The sequence below is a fragment of the Osmerus mordax genome, chromosome 14 (genome assembly GCF_038355195.1).
Source record: "Osmerus mordax isolate fOsmMor3 chromosome 14, fOsmMor3.pri, whole genome shotgun sequence".
In the NCBI taxonomy this organism is placed as follows: domain Eukaryota; kingdom Metazoa; phylum Chordata; class Actinopteri; order Osmeriformes; family Osmeridae; genus Osmerus; species Osmerus mordax.
In genome coordinates this window covers 1,839,473-1,855,340 of record NC_090063.1, presented here as the reverse complement: position 1 = coordinate 1,855,340, position 15,868 = coordinate 1,839,473, and the positions used below count along the sequence as shown (strand labels likewise).

Below are 15,868 nucleotides of genomic sequence, written 5' to 3'. Positions count from 1 at the left end.
AACGTATAGTACAAGTTCATACTAAGGGTAACGTTGACAAAGTGGTATTCGCTTACAAAGGGTATGGTAAGAGCCTGGTAACACCATGGAAATAAACACGTCTTCCTTTTACAGTCCAGTTTCAGATTACTTACTGAGTAAATAGTCCAAACATGCGCAAGAACATACCCAGTATCCAAGAAGATTTACCATGACAGTAGAGGAAAACTCTTCCCGCGGAGGTAGGTAGCTATACCAGCCAAGTAAATGAGGCCATCATCGATAAATGTATCTGAAAAGGTATTTTATTGTAAAGTACTACATTAGACGTGGACTGTTACCGACATAAACCTTAGGTAACTGCAGGGTAATAGTAGAGTATTTTGTTCGTAATTCTGCTGGAGCTTGGCCGTCTTTACCTACTTAGTAGCAGTGGTATTTACCCAATAACACATTATAATTTACCATATATATCTCCCGTAGTTACCAACTTACTTCCGGCCGTATTTAAATAGTAATATTTATACGTTTCCAGGTAAATACTAAGTTTTGTCATCTGTTTTTACCTAATTAGGACCAGTGAAAATTACCCAGTAATGACCAGCATGTTAGTATTTAGTTAATGGGTAAATACTTTGAATTATCTAGGTATTTACCACCTTGGTACCAATCGGTAATACCCAATAATACAGAAAATATACCCAGTAATGACCAGCACGTTAGTATTTAGTTAATGGGTAAATACTTCGAATTATCTAGGTATTTACCACCTTGGTACCAATCGGTAATACCCAATAAAACACATAACATACCCTTTACTTTCTATGTAAATACCTAGTACTTAAGGGACTGTAAAAGGAAGGGTTACCAATTATTTCTACAAGGGACATGGGTTCACTACAACATATCCCCACTGAAACAAATAAACTTACCAAGTAGCCAGGCCTCTCCAAAAGCCCCGTTGCTCAATATTGGATAGATGGCACTATTCCGGAAGATAAAACTGTCATGGACAGATCCAGTGCGTTGAGTACCTAGGTAAATATTTGGCTGAGTGAAGGCTGTGATATACCAACTGCTGATGCTATAACTGTTTGAAATGATCCTGATGCCAATATTTGCAATGTTGCCAGGAGTTTAACAACTGATGGAATGGAATGTGATCGCCGGGTGGGAGGTTCGATGTCGTCTCTGATCTGGTTAAGTAATTGTAGTATTGCGTGGCTGGTTAACCTGCCCAGCTAACACATGACGTTGCGGCAACATTGCCAGTAAGTGTTCAGTTGGTAACCCGCGACGTTACCTTCTGGCAACGTCGTGGCAACGTCGTAGCAACGTTATAATGGGAATGTTGCCAGTTGGTCCCATGGACAACGTTGCCACGACGTCGTACCTTGGTCGGCTGGCTACGTTATTTTTTGGTCCCCTGGACAACGTTGCCGCGACGTCGTACCTTGGTCGGCTGGTTACGTTATTTTTAGACCCGTGGGCAACGTTGCCGCGACGTTGTACCTTGGTCGGCTGGTTACGTTATTTTTTGGTCCCATGGACAACGTTGCCGCAACGTTGTACCTTGGTCGGCTGGTTACCTTATTTTTAGACCCGTGGACAACGTTGCCGCGACGTCGTACCTTGGTCGGCTGGTTACGTTATTTTTTGGTCCCGTGGACAACGTTGCCGTGACGTTGTACCTTGGTTGGCTGGATACATTAATTTTGGTACCATGGGTTAAGTTGCGATTAAGTCGCTCTTTGGTCGCAGGACAACGGATCTCGAGTGCAATATAGGCTAGTGGTTTATCCAGAGATGGAGAGATCACACTGGACTGCTCTCAGTTCTGACACTTTTGCAATGTAGCCATAGTCTACATGAATTTCAATCACACACAATATTAAATGTTGCACCCAGCACGTATAAATGTAGACAATGCATGTAATTCATGTGCAGCTCAGCCCCAGCATGTCATTGGTCATCAATGTTCTCATATGCAGAAACATAGCTTTAATAAATAAAATACTGAATTTGGAATATAATTTAGTCTTTCATTCTTTACTACAAACATGTACAAATGCAATTAATGTGTGATGTGTAACATGATTAAGCAAACATTCTTTGTATAGCACACCAAAGCTGTATGATACACAATGCAAATTTGTGCTCCAATAATTTTTGTAATACAAAATTGTTAAATGTGACCAAAAGGTAAGCGACTCTTAAGAGTTTCATTTCCAAAGACAAGTCATCACAGAATATTACAATTCTTCCTTAGCAAACCTGCCCCTCAGTCTGCCCCTGAGCAACAACTTTGCGCATGCCCATTTCAACGCATCGCTGAAACTGGGGTTTCAGAAGAGATTTTGCAGGGGTTCAACACCGTCTTGTACACATTGGATTTCAACTGGAAATTAGCTACTTACAGAAATAGTTTTCTGTAAATATATAAACATATTTTCAGAAATTGGATGGGGCATGCTAATAGGTATATGTTTTTAAATTTAGGCTATTTAGCCTGTTTATGTGCTATCAGATTCACATTGTTTACGTTAGGATTTCGCTAGCTACAGTACAGTAGAGGTTAAACCCTTCAGAAAGTTATGTTGAAATACTGAAAATGCATAGGCCTACATGTTATCAAAGTTTAGCGTCTCACAAATCACTCACAAAATAATCAGTGAAAAATAAATGTTCAGAACTGTTAAAAAACCTTGTCCCAAAATAGTTTATTTTGCCCGGAATTTTCAAAGACTGTGGAGCTAGCGTGGCTGATCACGTTTTAATCACAGTCGGTCATGGCATGCACAGCAATGGCGTCTGTAAAAGTATCATGTCACAAATTTTTCCAATTTGTACATGACATCTGTTTTTGGATACGTTTATTCGTTTTAACCTTTAGATGCGTGAGTTCTAAATATTTCCGACGCTTCCACCAGTTATTTTTCCAAAACGGCAGCTAGGTAGCTTTAATTAGCTTCCGTTACCTAGCAACCTAGCATAATACTCGTAGCAATGCTACTACCTGCTAGTGTTACTTGTTAGCCTACTAATTGTAAATTTTGAAGCCATACTATAGCGTTTGTCATATAGTTTTTGTCTATCGGAAAATAGTCGATTGGAATGTTCAGAATCACACATGTGCAACGCTACAATGTGGGGCCCTGCTTTCGAACGATCACATATGTGCAATGCTACTCCTTTAATATCAATATGCTAAAACTATGTACGTAAACTACATTCCACTTTCATTTCTGTACAGATTATCCTACCACCGTCACACGGCCTAGCACTGTGTCCCTGGGAAATGATGGTAAAGTAATGAATGACCGTTTAAAACAGTGACAATAATTGTATGAGCCATGGCAACCCTAAAGGCTGTTTTGAAGCAAAAGCATGACTTAAAACTTTTGCATCACCAGATTCCATACCCCTAGATGTCAACTCTGGTCTGGTGGAGGTGAACCCATTGGGGGCCCAGGAAAACAGCTGGCAGCCAGGCAAGTGCAAATATAAGACACTCAAAAATATATATGCTTTGTATACAACCATTCAAGGTAACATTTGTTATTTACATCAATGTTACAGCTAATCTAGAATAACCACAGTGTATGCCAATCATGCTAACTCTTGTAAACTTGTTTTGCTTGTCTTTAATGACAGACACATTACAGGTTATGCTCTGGAAGATGGAGACATTGGAGGAGAACCAGCGAGAGGCTCTTCTATTCAGGCGACTACAGGGCAGACACACTGAAGAGGTGCCAGTGATGGACCTACAGGTGGCCCAAACACAGGCTGAACTCCAAGACCTTGAGGAGCGCCTTAAGGTGCTGGAGTTGTGAGAGTGGTAAGTGTTTGGAGATGCCATGAACTATGGCTTACATGCAGCGTTCAACGTTCACATTGGTGCTGACAATAAGTTCATGACTTCTAATTCCAGACGCTGTGATGAAGTGGAAGACGGGTCTGGGAGAGAAAGCTGTGGAGCTCCTCATAGAGGAGACACTCAAACACACCCCGGCAGCCCATTCAAAACAAGCCAGGTGAATGAATCATGATTGCAGCTTCCATATCCAACCTTTCACATGGCTATGTGACAAACATCTAGAATCACATATTTTTTTGATGATGTATATTATTTTAGATGGGATTTTTTAATGACTTGTATAGCGCCTTTTTACACGTGCAATTATGTTGATAGAACACTAACTTATTTTGTGCTTCATTGTCAGGGCCAACAGACAGGACCTGTAGCTGGGACTGGCAGAAGATTTGAATTCACTGTTTGGCACTTTGTTTGAAATAAAATGACAATGTTACATGGAAATGCTGCCTTGTTTATGATTAGCTGGAGTTAGGCTACACATCACGCAAACATAATCCTCCTAAAGTTGGCTACCATGTAGCCTATTACACAAGAACAAGTAGCATTTTGGGCAAATGAGGTCTGCATATGAACCGCCCCAATATAAGCAGTAGAATTGAGAAATATAGGTTACTTTGTTAACGTTGCAGTTACGGACTGGCAACATCACAAAATGACGTTGCTAGGAGGTCGCGGTTACGGACTGGCAACGTCGGAAAATGACGTTGCTAGGAGGTCGCGGTTACAGACTGGCAACGTCGGAAAATAACGCCACGACGTCGCGGTTACGGACTGGCAACGTCACAAGATTACGTTCTGGCGTCCCACAGATGCACTGTCCCGCAACGTCGCCAAAGACGTTGCGGCAACGTATGTTTGGTCCTCGAGTGACATTGCGGCAACGTAAGGGCAACGTAACTGTGTTAGCTGGGTACCGTCTAATAATTTTTGGTTCGCTTAACTGGAAAAGTGTTATTCGTATGAAAAAAAATATGTCTGCGCGTTGCCTTTGTCTGTGTCTTCGCCTTGCTCTTATAACTTACATTTACATTTAGTCATTTAGCAGACGCTCTTATCCAGAGCGACTTACAGTAAGTACAGGGACATTCCCCCCGAGGCAAGTAGGGTGAAGTGCCTTGCCCAAGGACACAACGTCAGTTGGCATGACCGGGAATCGAACTGGCAACCTTCGGATTACTAGTCCAACTCCCTCACCGCTCAGCCACCTGACTCAGCTATAACTGCTGCCATATCTCTTGGAAGTTTCCAGACTCAATCAAAACGTGCTTCCTGGTTAAGACCTGCTTTTATGAGGACGATAATTATCCCGCAAATTAGAGACGCACTCTCGCCAGGCAGTTTTACTAGGCCTCAATACCACGGAATACGTCATCAGGCGCACTTAACGCCTCTTCTCCCATCTCTTTGCGGCACACACCCATCGAGTGACGATGGGTGTGTGGAGATCCAAGATGGCGCCGATGATGGCTGCCTCGGTCGTTAGGTGCGCTCTTTTTTGTCTTTCTGCCAAGATTTCCAGGGTTCTCTAACTAGAGAAGTACTTCTAAAAATCAGGACTACAACTCCTGTGGATTTATTTCCCACTTTTATGCTTCCAGCGGCAGAATTAGTGGGAATTATAGTCAAAGCCACCCTCGGCTTTGTCCTAGCAGCGAAGCGCTGTAGGAGAGGCAAACGAGCCGGTGCTCTGGTGCGACTCCGTCGGCATGGGGCACGCACAGCGTTACCGGGGATATTTCTCTCCAACGTGCGTTCACTGAGCAACAAACTGGATGAACTTCAGCTACTGGTGTGGAAAAACAGAGACTTTCATTCATTTTCCGTTTTGTGCTTTACGGAGACATGGCTGAGTGAACTGATCCCAGACTCTGCGCTACAGCTAGCAGGTTTCAAACTGCTGAAAGCGGATCGTGACCCTGTGCTCTCTGGCAAAACGAAAGGCGGTGGTATTTGTTTTTACATTAACAGTGGCTGGTGTGAAGATGTGACAGTGATTCTGCAGCACTATTCTCCTGATCTGGAATCATTTTTTATTAACTGTAGATCTTTTTACTCGCCACGAGAGTTTGCATCATTCATTCTGGTTGGCGTCTACATGCCTCCGCAGGCTAGTGTCAACGAGGCTCAACGTGTGCTCGCCAGCCAGATACTGAGTGTGGAGCATGAAAATCCGGATTCCTTGGTTATTGTGCTAGGCGACTTTAACAAAGGCAATCTCACTCAAGAACTCCCAAAATATAGACAATTCATCAAATGCCCTACCAGAGAAGGAAACACCTTGGATCACTGCTACTCTACAATCAGCAAAGCATACCATGCGGTCCCCCGAGCAGCACTGGGTCACTCTGACCACGCCATGGTCCACCTGATTCCTGCATACAGGCAGAAGCTAAAGCGCTGTAAGCCTGCTGTGAGGACATCAAAACAGTGGACCAGTGAAGCTATGGAGGATCTGCGGGCGTGCTTGGACTGCACTGACTGGGACATGTTCACGACTGCTACCAATAGTCTGGATGAGCTCACAGAGGCTGTGACATCATACATCAGCTTCTGTGAGGACTGCTGTATACCAACACGCACCAGGGTAAGCTACAACAACGACAAACCCTGGTTTACAGCTAAACTCAGAAGGTTGAGGTCAGAGAAAGAGGCCGCGTTTAGGAGTGGGGACAAAGACAGTCTCAAGGAGTCGAAGAACAGGTTTAGCAAGGCGGTGAGGGAGGATAAACGACTGTACTCAGAGAGACTAAAACACCAATTCTCTGCAAACGACTCTGCTTCTGTCTGGAGAGGGCTCAGGCAGATTACCAACTACAAGCCCAGAGCCCCCCACTCCACTAACGACTCCCGCCTGGCCAACGACCTGAATGAGTTCTACTGCAGATATGAAAGACAATTGGACAGTCCTGAACTACCCCTTCCCACCCAGGAGGCCTCCCACCTCCCCCCCCTCTACAGTGACGACTCTCTCCATTCAGGAGGGTGAAGTTAACAGACTTTTCAAGAGGCAGAATCCCCGCAAAGCAGCTGGGCCGGACTCTGTCTCTCCAGCCACCCTCAAGCACTGCGCTGACCAGCTGTCTCCGGTGTTTACCTACATCTTTAACACCTCCCTTGAGACATGCCATGTGCCAGCCTGTCTCAAGTCCTCCACCATCATCCCTGTGCCCAAAAAGCCAAGGCCAACAGGACATAATGACTACAGACCCGTCGCCCTGACCTCTGTAGTAATGAAGTCTTTCGAGCGCCTGGTGCTGGCACACCTTAAATCCATCACTGACCCTCTACTGGACCCCCTGCAGTTTGCCTACAGAGCCAACAGGTCTGTGGACGATGCAGTTAACATGGCCCTCCACTTCACCCTACAGCACCTGGACTCCCCAGCATCCTATGCCAGGATCCTGTTTGTGGACTTCAGCTCTGCCTTCAATACCATCATCCCCGCCCTGCTTCAGGAAAAGCTCTCCCAGCTGAACGTGCCTGATTCCACCTGCAGGTGGATCACAGACTTCCTGTCTGACAGGAAGCAGTGCGTTAAGCTGGGAACACAAGTCTCTGACTCCCAGTCCATCAGCACCGGATCACCTCAGGGCTGCGTCCTTTCTCCTCTGCTCTTCTCCCTGTACACCAACAGTTGCACCTCCAGTCATCCGTCCGTCAAACTCCTGAAGTTTGCGGACGACACCACCCTTATTGGGCTCATCTCTGGTGGAGACGAGTCTGATTATAGGTGGGAAGCGGCCAACCTGGTGACCTGGTGCAGCCAGAACAACTTAGAGCTCAATGCTCTTAAGACAGTGGAGATGGTTGTGGACTTCAGGAGGAACACAGCCCCACTCACCCCCATCACCCTGTGTGACTCCCCAGTCAACACTGTGGAGTCCTTCCGCTTCCTGGGCACTATCCTCTCCCAGGACCTCAAGTGGGAACTGAACATCAGCTCCCTCATCAAGAAAGCACAACAGAGGATGTACTTCCTTCGGCAGCTGAAGAAGTTCAACCTGCCAAAGACAATGATGGTGCACTTCTACTCAGCCATCATTGAGTCCATCCTCACCTCCTCCATCACCGTCTGGTACGCTGCTGCCACTGCCAAGGACAAGAGCAGACTGCAGCGTATCATCCGCACTGCTGAGAAGGTGATTGGCTGCAATCTGCCTACCCTCGAGGACCTGCACACCTCGAGGACCCTGAGGCGAGCGAGGAAGATTGTGGCCGACTCCTCCCACCCTGGACACTCCCTGTTTCAGTCACTCCCCTCCGGCAGAAGGCTGCGGTCCATCAGGACCAATACCTCACGCCACAAAAACAGTTTCTTCTCTTCCGCTGTTGGCCTCTTCAACAAGGCCAAGAGACCACACAGACTCTAATGACTTCTTGCTTAAAACACACTGCTTTCTTGTACATTTGTATTTTTTGTAATATTTGTATTTTTGTATTTTTATATTGTAATTTACGGCAACTTATATTTTATTTTATTGTATATTTAATTCTATTCTAATCCCACTTAGTACTGCTAGTTTATGTACCCTTAGTATAGATAGTCCACATATTAACATTTTTGGTATATGTTTATTGTATGCACCTTCCTGCCAAAGCAAATTCCTTGTCTGTGCAAACTTTCATGGCGAATAAATCCCATTCTGATTCTGACCCACTATTCCTTAAACCCTCCCAGCAGCGGTAATCTGCGTTTTTACTCAAGTGCGCTGTGTTGGAGAAATTTAGAATGTAAAGTTATATTCTGAAAATACTGGTGCTAGCATTCCTTTGTCAGTAAAGAGCCCTCTCCCCACATGATCTATAGATGACACTAGGCTTACGTAAACAAACTGACCTAGGTTGACCATTATCATACTAGAGGTGCAATAAACCTTATCTGTGTTGAGTGAATCATATGGTCAAGCCTAGGGTCGGAGAACTCTGTAAGTTTCCACGTGCACGCGCACTCTGTCTCTGGGATCGATCATATTGACAGCTGATATGCAGGGGAGGAGGCTTCTCACCAATAAATGGTCTTACCTGAAGACTTGTGAACCAGACAAACTTTGTAGCACAATGGCGTGATGTTTTTGTCTCCTTGTGGGCCGGCCGCAAGCAATAAAGCTTTCTTAAACTTGTTCACCGACTGACTGTGCAATGCTTGATAGATTAATATTTCTGACAGCTGCCTTTGTAAATACGGTGTTATGTCTTTACCCGCTATTTCACGTCTGAAATGGGCGCAATCCTGTTAGTAAATGAGGCCCTGAGTGCAGTTTGGAACACTTGCACGTTAAAGAAATTATGAAAAATAATAGTAAGTACAATAATTCCATGAAATATAATTCACATATACAAAATGGAATTACAAATTATTAAGTGCATTTTTAACTCTGTTACACACACACACACTGTACTACCACGTTCTTCTGCAGCCATCTCCTCCCAGCCCTTGACATTTAGCAGCCCCCCTCCCAACACACACACACACATGCTTTGCATGAGCTAAAACCCCTGAAAGAGGACTGTTTTGCAGAGCTTCTTTCTCGTGCTCCCTTTCTGCAGTTCAAGAGAGGTGAGTTTGGCAATGTGGTGCAGCCTTATTTTGAGAAACACAGACACAACCAATGACAACAAGTCAGAATGATGGTTGTCGATGCCAAACTGTCTCCACAATGTGTTCCCCAAGCAGAAAAACATCCTCCGTTCCAATCTCCTCTCGGACGATGTGTGTGACTGTCGACACCTTAGGAGCTTGCACTGATAGAGCTCGGCAGATCACCCTCTCTGCAGCTCTCAGCACTTTATAATAATAATAATAAAATAAAAAACATTATATTTATATAGCGCTTTACACAGTGGTCAAAGACACTTTACAGAACAGAGAAAATAAGAACAAAGCACCCTTAATATACAAAGATTAAAAAAAAACTAGATAATAAAATCAAACCTTCACTGTGCCTTGTGATGGAATCACTAGACCGCCGTTGTTTTTCAGGGCTAGAAGGTGGTAGCTCTTGTCAAATGAAGATGGTACAGCATCTCTGACCAAGCTTGCATGGCACACATCACAGGACAGATTTCGTAGAATCTGCTGGACTACAAACCCTGCTATGTATACCAGAGCATTTTCCACCAGACCACCGAACCGAGTGGGGAGATAACTGTGGTCACATACAAGGACCGACATGTTGGCGAATGGAGATGGGTGCTCTTCAGCAGTTTCAGCAGAGGACATCTCCACAGCAGACAGGAACACATTGCTATCTTGGCCTGCCACATTGCCTGTCTCACTAGGTGAGACACCACACCGAACCATCAGAAGGCAGAAGATCAGAATCAGAATCAGAAAGGGATTTATTCGCCATGAAAGTTTGCACAGACAAGGAATTTGCTTTGGCAGGAAGGTGCATACAATAAACATATACCTAAAATTTAAATATGTGGACTAACTATACTAAGGGTACATAAACTAGCAGTACTAAGTGGGATTAGAATAGAATTAAATATACAATAAAATATAAGTTGCCGTAAATTACAATATAAAAATACAAAAATACAAATATTACAAAAAATACAAATGTACAAGATACCATGTTGTGGTGCAGTGCAAAAGCAGAGTGTTTTAAGCAAGAAGTCATTTGAGTCAGTGTGGTCCCTTGGCCTTGTTGAAGAGGCCAACAGCGGAAGGGAAGAAACTGTTTTTGTGGCGTGAGGTATTGGTCCTGATAGACCGCAGCCTTCTGCCAGAGGGGAGTGACTGAAACAGGGAGTGTCCAGGGTGGGAGGAGTCGGCCACAATCTTCCTTGCTCGCCTCAGGGTCCTCGAGGTGTGCAGGTCCTCGAGGGTAGGCAGATTGCAGCCAATCACCTTCTCAGCAGTGCGGATGATACGCTGCAGTCTGCTCTTGTCCTTGGCAGTGGCAGCAGCGTACCAGACGGTGATGGAGGAGGTGAGAATGGACTCAATGATGGCTGAGTAGAAGTGCACCATCATTGTCTTTGGCAGGTTGAACTTCTTCAGCTGCCGAAGGAAGTACATCCTCTGTTGTGCTTTCTTGATGAGGGAGCTGATGTTCAGTTCCCACTTGAGGTCCTGGGAGAGGATAGTGCCCAGGAAGCGGAAGGACTCCACAGTGTTGACTGGGGAGTCACACAGGGTGATGGGGGTGAGTGGGGCTGTGTTCCTCCTGAAGTCCACAACCATCTCCACTGTCTTAAGAGCATTGAGCTCTAAGTTGTTCTGGCTGCACCAGGTCACCAGGTTGGCCGCTTCCCACCTATAATCAGACTCGTCTCCACCAGAGATGAGCCCAATAAGGGTGGTGTCGTCCGCAAACTTCAGGAGTTTGACGGACGGATGACTGGAGGTGCAACTGTTGGTGTACAGGGAGAAGAGCAGAGGAGAAAGGACGCAGCCCTGAGGTGATCCGGTGCTGATGGACCGGGAGTCAGAGACTTGTGTTCCCAGCTTAACGCACTGCTTCCTGTCAGACAGGAAGTCTGTGATCCACCTGCAGGTGGAATCAGGCACGTTCAGCTGGGAGAGCTTTTCCTGAAGCAGGGCGGGGATGATGGTATTGAAGGCAGAGCTGAAGTCCACAAACAGGATCCTGGCATAGGATGCTGGGGAGTCCAGGTGCTGTAGGGTGAAGTGGAGGGCCATGTTAACTGCATCGTCCACAGACCTGTTGGCTCTGTAGGCAAACTGCAGGGGGTCCAGTAGAGGGTCAGTGATGGATTTAAGGTGTGCCAGCACCAGGCGCTCGAAAGACTTCATTACTACAGAGGTCAGGGCGACGGGTCTGTAGTCATTATGTCCTGTTGGCCTTGGCTTTTTGGGCACAGGGATGATGGTGGAGGACTTGAGACAGGCTGGCACATGGCATGTCTCAAGGGAGGTGTTAAAGATGTAGGTAAACACCGGAGACAGCTGGTCAGCGCAGTGCTTGAGGGTGGCTGGAGAGACAGAGTCCGGCCCAGCTGCTTTGCGGGGATTCTGCCTCTTGAAAAGTCTGTTAACTTCACCCTCCTGAATGGAGAGAGTCGTCACTGTAGAGGGGGGGGAGGTGGGAGGCCTCCTGGGTGGGAAGGGGTAGTTCAGGACTGTCCAATTGTCTTTCATATCTGCAGTAGAACTCATTCAGGTCGTTGGCCAGGCGGGAGTCGTTAGTGGAGTGGGGGGCTCTGGGCTTGTAGTTGGTAATCTGCCTGAGCCCTCTCCAGACAGAAGCAGAGTCGTTTGCAGAGAATTGGTGTTTTAGTCTCTCTGAGTACAGTCGTTTATCCTCCCTCACCGCCTTGCTAAACCTGTTCTTCGACTCCTTGAAACTGTCTTTGTCCCCACTCCTAAACGCGGCCTCTTTCTCTGACCTCAACCTTCTGAGTTTATCTGTAAACCAGGGTTTGTCGTTGTTGTAGCTTACCCTGGTGCGTGTTGGTATACAGCAGTCCTCACAGAAGCTGATGTATGATGTCACAGCCTCTGTGAGCTCATCCAGACTATTGGTAGTAGTCGTGAACATGTCCCAGTCAGTGCAGTCCAAGCACGCCCGCAGATCCTCCATAGCTTCACTGGTCCACTGTTTTGATGTCCTCACAGCAGGCTTACAGCGCTTTAGCTTCTGCCTGTATGCAGGAATCAGGTGGACCATGGCGTGGTCAGAGTGACCCAGTGCTGCTCGGGGGACCGCATGGTATGCTTTGGTGATTGTAGAGTAGCAGTGATCCAAGGTGTTTCCTTCTCTGGTAGGGCATTTGATGAATTGTCTATATTTTGGGAGTTCTTGAGTGAGATTGCCTTTGTTAAAGTCGCCTAGCACAATAACCAAGGAATCCGGATTTTCATGCTCCACACTCAGTATCTGGCTGGCGAGCACACGTTGAGCCTCGTTGACGCTAGCCTGCGGAGGCATGTAGACGCCAACCAGAATGAACCAGAATGAAAAAAAGATGGCCTGGAACTGGCGTGCCGATGGATTGTTATTCCAGCCGCCTTATGGAAAACAGGCACACAATATATACATTACTCACAAGACATAACAAAAATATTCATTAGGTATATTTTCAGAATTTATTGTAATTAAAAGAACACCAACCCTACCTGACGCTCTGATTGAATTAAATAGGAGCTCCAAGTGATCCTGGCTGAACCTGTTGGTGAGCACATAATGCTGAACTTGGAGCAGTTCAGGAATCATCAGCATCAACGTGTCGATATTGATGACAAATCCGATGACCGACAAGTACCTGCAAAAGAAAAACATTTTATTACTCTGATCATGGCAAAACAACGGAGCATCTTAGGAACTCGATGCATAAGGGAACAACGGAGCATCTTAGGAACGCGATGCATAAGGGAACAACGGAGCATCTTAGGAACGCAATGCATAAGGGAACAGTGTCCTTGAACTCATGTCATGAACTTAACAAGCACTATTTTAATAGACCTCTTAGATCGGTGAGGGGGTGTTCCATCTTTTGTCACCAAAGTGAGCAAGTACTCCCTGGCTCTTGACAAAAATGCTTTCCTCTCCAGCCAATTCAAAGCACCCAAGGGAGCTTTGAATCCTTTGGCACGAGGATTGCGTCCATTCATTGTATCAAACAGTCATAACGAAGGAGGTGCTAGCCACAGATCGTTCGCAAGAGTGATGAAGAACAACCCTAAAACCCTGCCTTATATAAACTTTAGATCAAATGGTTCTTCTGATGGTCAATCCATCAATGTAGCAAACTCTGTGATTGGTCAGCACTGCTCAGTGACAGTTTGACTCCATACCAAGTGTCCCACAGTTCTTTGATGTGGCATCTCTCCCCAAACCAGTAAAGCCACAGGAGTTCACCAGTCAAATGGTCAACTGTCCTTTGTGTGGACATCTTCAAACAAGTATTTAATTAACACCACCCATGCAACAGGAAGGGTCAGAGCAGCTTGATCAGTTCATCTATCTTAAACTGCTCCCTCAGGTCACAATACAATTGAATCCACATTGTCTCCAGACCAGCTGTCTCATCCTCCCCAGGTGTCATAAACTGCAAATGGCATCTCTACCAAATGGCGTTGATTCAACATTCATTGTATCAAGCTTCTTAACCAACTGTAAACTTCTCCTAAAACACATTCATCATATATAAAACACACACATTATAACTGTATTCCAAATTTCCACCACAATTCCACTCTTTTTTTTACAATACCATAAACCCAAACAGTTAATTAAGAAACATAAAATTCAAACATTAACATAAGAAATGCTAGTCTCAAGACAAAACCCATTGTACCTAGTATACCACAAAGTCCAGGTTGTCGGAACGGATGCCATGATTGTGCATCCGTAGTGACCATCTTCAGTTGGCTGTAGGCAAACTTCTTTCAGTCAGTGTAGTCGAGTCGAACCAATTGCAAACGACGATCAAATTGCTCAGGGAAACTTTCTTCAACCCCAACGACACTGCACTTTGCGTACAGCTCGGAAATTTCCTTGGTACTACGCAGAACGCGTATCCTCTGTTTCCGTCTCCAGACAAGGTGCACGCTTACAATGGTTAGCGTGTATCCACGTTGCTCTTCCCTCCGATCTTAACCGCCGGATTAGTCGTCAGGAGAATCTGGTATGGTCCCGTCCACCTTGGGTTTTACCAGGCGTTTCAGGTCCTTTACCACGATCCAGTCATCCTGGTATCAAATCATGCAGCGGTCCAGTCATAGGAATAGCCTCCTTCACCTGCCTGTGAATCTCACACAAAGTAGACTCCAAAAGGTTGCACAGTGATAAACAAGCACATTCTCACAGAGGTCAGTTAAAGGTAACTGACTTCTTGTCGTCTGACTTAGTCTTCAAAGTTCTGTTCTCTCATTCAACCGAAGTGATTAACACAATGTTGAATCCTATCAACACCAAAATAACTTCCATAAACAAGTGTGACCCATTATCATTACATATCCTCAAAGAAAAATCCCATCAAAGAATAATCTAAATGAACAAAACTTGACCACTGAGCCCCTGAGAAGTCTAAAACTTCTTCCCATCCAACAACAATCATTAAAACAGTATCACTTCTCCAAAAATTGAACTCTACAAAATCCATCTATCAATACTCAAATAGTTTCTCTAACCTTAACTGTGAAGCTTATCGTGTTTAAATTCCTTTTCTCATAATACTTGTCCCACATATGAAGTACTGACAAAATGACTATGCATCCATTAAAAATCCTCTTGTATGCTAAAATAATGCATTCTTGATATCACACAAACTGTAGAGGCATGATCTTTCCATGTGTTAACTGAGCAAAATCTCAAGATAAATGTTTTATGCAGACCATACAACCTCCATTTTTATTCTCATATCCTTCCTTTTTCCAAAACGCATTTTCTTGTGGTTTAGTCCAAGTTCGAATCTCCATTCCACCATTCCTTTCTCCATCTGTCCGCTGTATTCTGTAATTCTTATCAAATATACTCAAACAAAAACAAAATTCTCACTCTGGGTTAAATACAGTCCAATATTTTCAACTCAGCAGTATCATATCAAACCCTCACAGTCCTATCACAAAGCCAAACTACTGAAGCTAAAGACATAAAACCATAAAACCCCTATAGTCACTCTCTGTTTGGATCAGTCAGTCATCAGACAGTCATAAATTCCTAAACGTCATCTCTTCCTCTCTAAGAAGCCTGCGCTTCCCTTAAAGAATCTGTAACAAATGTTGTATCAAAGTCACACAACAATTTTCCTCAAAAGAGTCCTGTAAGCCCAAATTTGTCAAGTTAGGCTCATCCGGACATAGCAACATCATCTCATCACTTCCTGTAAACATTTCAACATCAAAAACATATTCTAGTTAGTTCATCAATGCATGCAGGTAATCTAGAAACTGCTCCAGCTAGTATCAGCACTAGCATTTTCCCTGTGGAATAATCATCATTGTTAGAGTGAGCCCCACATTTGCATAGAGCAAGTTGTGTCCCATCTGAAACTAAGAAACTTCCTGTTTCCATACCTTTCCCAAAATCATATGTAACA

General features: G+C 44.9%; 2 long non-coding RNA genes across 2 annotated transcripts; one reads left to right on the top strand and one right to left on the bottom strand.

Moving 5' to 3' along the window:
- Nucleotides 1-320: 320 nt before the first annotated feature.
- Nucleotides 321-1,945, bottom strand: LOC136956982 (uncharacterized). The gene is made up of 3 exons (XR_010878253.1): nt 1,433-1,945; nt 1,213-1,372; nt 321-392 (listed from the first exon to the last, which is right to left on the bottom strand). It is a non-coding gene; the product is annotated as an uncharacterized lncRNA (long non-coding RNA).
- A 1,277-nt stretch (nt 1,946-3,222) lies between these two features.
- LOC136957044 (uncharacterized) lies at nt 3,223-3,651 on the top strand. Its single transcript, XR_010878264.1, has 3 exons — nt 3,223-3,283; nt 3,393-3,470; nt 3,634-3,651. It is a non-coding gene; the product is annotated as an uncharacterized lncRNA (long non-coding RNA).
- Nucleotides 3,652-15,868: the final 12,217 nt, after the last annotated feature.